The 5396-nt window shown below is 37.7% G+C and overlaps 1 long non-coding RNA gene across 1 annotated transcript; it reads left to right on the forward strand.

The window, feature by feature from the left end:
• Positions 1 to 8: 8 nt before the first annotated feature.
• Positions 9 to 3926, forward strand: LOC135235235 (uncharacterized). The gene is made up of 3 exons (XR_010324324.1): positions 9 to 258; positions 1180 to 1461; positions 3140 to 3926. It is a non-coding gene; the product is annotated as an uncharacterized LOC135235235 (long non-coding RNA).
• Positions 3927 to 5396: the final 1470 nt, after the last annotated feature.

Genomic DNA, 5396 nt, shown 5'->3' on the forward strand with positions numbered 1-5396 from the left:
CAGAGGTCTTCCCCAATGAAACAGTGACTCTGAGGTGTGTAATTCAAGGCAGCTCTGCAGAGTGGATGTATAAATGGTACAGAGATGGACGGGAGCTTCCTGTAGACAAGGCTGACTCGAGCAGTGTAAATGGAGACACATACACAATCCTCTCTGCTGATCAGTCACATGCTGGACTGTACACCTGCAGAGGAGAACTTACAAGGAGAGCATCTGTACACTCTCTGATTGGCAGCTCTGCTACATTGACTGTACGAGGTAAATATGATTTATTTTGCATGTCCACAGTAAACTGATACATTTCAACTGCAAACTCTTTGCCACTATTTACCATTTTGTGTGTGTCAGGCTTGCACTGCCTTACATTAACCGAGTAAATACTGTTCCCTTGACTGAGATTTTGAAAAAACCATTTGGCAGTTATTGGTGCCATAATTGAGTTAGGAGGAGAGAGAGCTGCCTCTCATACACAATGGGAATATAATGAGCAGGGATAAATATGCAAATTAATTCCATTATAACACTGAAATATGCAAATTAATTAATGATGTCATATAACTACTTTCTGTGATATATCTGAAGCCCAGTCGTTATTTTTTATGAGAACGTGCTGGACTCACAGAATCACAGCCTTACCCTTCACTACAGGGCTGTGTGGTGTCAGTTGATAGGATGAATAAATTGCTGCTTATTACCGTTTTTACCCGGTAACACAATTTAGAGCATGATTGTGTTGTCAGGCCTGTTGAGGTATTAGACCTGAAACAAAATGGGTGAGTAATTTTATAAAAATAATTTAAACAACCTAATACAGTATTAGGCATACAATTCCTAGATAATTGTTCAGTTCATGAGTTCACTCGCAAGCCTGCCCGATTTCTCACTTTGATGTCAAACAGCAACATGGTTCTGACATATTATAACTGGAGAACAGCACACTACATACACCTATTAAGAAGGCAATGAATTTCATCAGCTGTCCACCAATGTGAAGAGGAATTCCCTTTTTTTAGTATCATGTGCCACGATAGGGAGAGAGACCTGTCACTCCAACTACAGTAACTTTCTGCTATTAACCATGCAATGTAAGGCCTAGTGGATTATAGATTCCATGTCCTGTATCTTTTTTTCCCCGTATAACACGTTGAGTTGGATGATAAGCAATGAATGATCTTGCAGCTCTGCCTCAGGCGGTAGTGACCCTGGATGAAGGATGGATGGGGGTCTTCATCACTAAAGGCACTCTAGCAATGAGGTGTGAGCTTCTGGGCTTTACTTCTGCTGACTGGAACTACACGTGGTACAGAGACGGAACCCAGAGCTCACTAAACCACACTGGAGAGAGGCACACAGTGGGATTCTGGGATAGCTCCTCTGATGGTGAATATAGATGTAGAGGGAACAGGACAGACAGACCGTACTACTCCCTCATCAGTGAAGGCTTCATGCCAAGCCATATCAGTAAGTCATGAAGCAATTTATAATTGAGACCACAGACAAGTGAAGAGTTAAATCCATTTACGTATCCATTGTACCCTTGCGTATCATACATTGTCGCTTATTTCTAATATAAGTTGAGCTCTGTTTTTGATTTATGATGTAAAATAGAAAGTTGCAATGTAATTTAAATGTATTATATTGTATAAAAATGTTTTTATTTTTAATCCCATTCTGAATCTGAATAATGGTATAAATAAAACTAAGACAGACAGAAAAAAGAGGACATATACAATACCCTACAAAATTATTCATTCAGGAGGAGCAAAGGCAGCATGCTGAAAAATGAATTGTATTATTTTATACTACTGCAGTATAATTGTTCCAGTATAATTGTCCCAGATCGTTATTGGGATTGTTTATTTCATACAGCCTTTGCTCATCAGGAATGTGAACTGTTTAGGATGGCACTGTATGTAAAGGCATGATGCTAAATTTGCATTACAGGTGGGATATTTCAATAAGACAGGACGAAATGACAGAACCCTGACCACAGTCTCATAAAGAGCATTAAATTTAGAGATTCATATGGTTCAGTTGTTATTTTTTCAGAAACCTGGATATCTCAGTTGTAGCTGAAGGCTGGTTAGCCAATAATAATTTTGCTGGCTTTTGTGGCATATAAATGCACATAATTTACTGAGAAATAGGCTCCAATTATACACTATATGAACAAAAGTATCTGGACACCGCTTGGTTTTCTGCTGTTTTTCGTGATTTGGCCTAGGCCCCTTAGTTCCAGTGAAGGCACATCTTAATACAATGTCATTCTAGGTGATTTTGTGCTTCCAACTTTGGGGAAACAGTTTGAGGAAGGCCCTTTCCTGTTTCACCATGATAATTCCCATGGGCAAACAGCGAGGTCCGTATAGAAATGGTTTTGTTGAGATTAGTGTAACTTAACTCGCCTGCACAGAGCCCTGATCTCAACCCCATCCAACACCTTTGGTATCAATTGGAAAGCCAACTGTGAGCCAGGCCTAATCGCCCAATCAGTGCGCAATCTCACTAATGCTCTTCTGGCTGAATGGAAGCAAGTCCCTGCAACAATGCTCCTACAACTAATATGAAACCTTCCCAGAAGAGTGAAGCTAAGGGTGAACCAACTACATATTAATGCCCATAATTTTAGATGAGATGTTGGCTGTCAGGTGTCCACATACTTTTGTCTATATGGTGTATATAATAATAATAATAATAATAATAATAATAATAATAATAATAATAATAATAATAATAATAATAACAATAATAATGTATTTATCTAACACATTTCATGCATAAAATGCAGCTCAAAGTGCTTCACATAAAATGAGAAAAAAACAAAGAAATTCAAATACAAATAATAAATCATGAATAAATAAAAGAATAATAATAATAATAATAATAAAGGATAATAATAAAATAATAATAATTTAATATAATAAAAGAATAATACAAATATGATAGTGAGGTAATTAAAAGCATACTAAAGATATATAATAGAGTAACAAAGTAGTTTTATTTGATTAGCATTACAGAAATGTACATGAAATGCTTGTTCGAGCAGACTAAAATTTGTTGCCAAATTCTGAAATGCATGTAGTTTATATTCCCACAGCCTGTTTCAATCCTTGACTTTTTTGTTTTTTTGCTCCCTCAGTTTACCGTGCTGTGGAGAATGTGGTTCGGATCTGTGTGGGCGTGGCAGTCCTCCTCTTTCTGTCAATCATTGTGAATCCAGCCTTCTGGAGATGGGTATCACGCCGGAAAGTGGTACACAGTGGGGAGGAACTGGCTGAACAAACTGACCATACCTGACCACACAGCGTGGCATGAGTTTATTTTCATTATTGCTTTGCTAAATATTACATGACATATTGTATCATTTATTAAAGTAGACTTGCTAAAATATATATAAAAATGTGCATCTTACGGGCTTGAAGGCTTAATGTAATATCTGGCGAAACATGGCTTTGAAATACAGGAGTTTTTTCATGAATTACCATTATGGATAGTTTGCACTCTTACACAGTCCTGTTCATTGCATTAGTTCTAATCAGTGTACAATATAAATGTCAGCAATAGAAGGGCAACTCATTTTAGAGAAGTAATAGTAATATATCTGGCATTTTCCACCTGCATACTGTTCTTTGTGTAGGGTAGGGTAGTACATGGGTAGGTAACTGGCCTTGTAACCTAAAGGTTACAGGTTTGATTCCCAGATGGGGCACTGCCATTGTGTCCCTGAGCAAGGTACTTAACCTGCATTGCTCCAGTACATATTCAACTGTATAAATGGATGCAATGTAAATTGTGTAAAAGAAGCTCTAGATCAGAGTGTCTGCTAATTGGCTGTAATGTAAATTTGGGAACTTGCCTTACCTTTGCAAAAACGTTTTTTTCATATTGTATAAACACACGTTGGACTTTCAAACCCAGCTCAACAACAAATGAACACTGTGATTAAACTATCATGTTGTCTTGATCAATAAAACAGAAAGATTGATTCAGTTATTTGTGGTTTAAGTCAAGACAATGCACTTCAAGTCACTCCAAAGCAGCTTGAACAGCAACATTATGCATCCAGAGGTTGTGTGTTTGTACATTACCCACTTATTCTTCATAAAAATGTATCTAATCACACATATAAGCCTCATATTAGCATTAAAGAGTTAATCAGTTAACAAAATGTATGCTGAATGCTGGCATTTTAAAAAATGTATACAAAAAAGCTTAAAGCTTGTTGTAGTTCACTGCATAGTGCTTTGAGATTCACCTCAGTACGGCTGAAAGTGTTGTGTGAGGTTCTGGGGACCGTACCAGAAGAAAGATAAGCCGCGTTTCCACCAAAATTACCCGGAACTTTCAGTCCCAGGAACTACTTTACCAGGAACTAAAAGGTTCCTTCAGCCAATGGTTGTCTGCGTTTCCACCGGGGTCTAAAGTACCGCGAAGATTAGGCAAATTAGCCCACTGACGTTGTCGTCGGTCCATCTGTCATACGATTTCTTCTGTAACACCATACTACCACCGAAGTAGCCTACATTATTTTCTAATAACCGGGACAGCCCGAAGGGGTTTATTCCACTTATATACAACGGGTTACCAACAATGACTATATATGGTTACTTTTGTATTTATTGATTTTCATATATCCTCTCAAACACATTCATTAACAGCAGAAAACATGCACACGTTGTAAACAATTTGCTGTTTTATTACTTTCTCGTCGTCAATTCCATATAGGCTAATCGCAAAATGACAAGAATAGAACGAAAACTCGGACTTGTGTGAAAATGTAAATTAGTAGTGGTACAGCCACCGTTTGCTTTCCTTCGAAGTTACTGCTAGCCGAGCAGCGAAGTGTGCCCTCCAGATGCGAACCATGCACCATAAATGAGTCCATAGTCTTCCTGGTCTTTTCGTGGAATTGAAAAATGGCAGTAAAATTGAGTAAAATTACGGCAGTCTGAAAAAGCTAAAGGGAAGATTACTAGAATTAAAAGAAGTTATTTTACCCGGATAAAAAGTGCGGAAGGTGATTTCCAGTTTGCTTGTACTGTATCACCAATGTTAATTATGCAGAACTACCGCATACCTCACATAACTGTATCAAACGTTTTGAGTCAATTACAACGGGCTAACAAAGAAAATCCGGAAGAAAATATTCAGCAACCGAATTAATCCGTTTGAATGTTTTGGTAGCCTACGTAATATGCTGTCCCAGCACGAATGCTTAGCATTTTATAAAACGAATACTAAAGCAAGAAAAGAACAGAAGAGCACACGTTATAATTCCAAGACGTTGACAGGCTATAACCAAAAGTAGGCTACTGCACCGCATAACATACAAGTTTGATTTGAAGTTATTATGAAAATAAATTGGTTTGCCGCTGCATATTTTCAAACATGGCGGG

Source organism: Anguilla rostrata, chromosome 11 (genome assembly GCF_018555375.3).
Source record: "Anguilla rostrata isolate EN2019 chromosome 11, ASM1855537v3, whole genome shotgun sequence".
Lineage (NCBI taxonomy): Eukaryota > Metazoa > Chordata > Actinopteri > Anguilliformes > Anguillidae > Anguilla > Anguilla rostrata.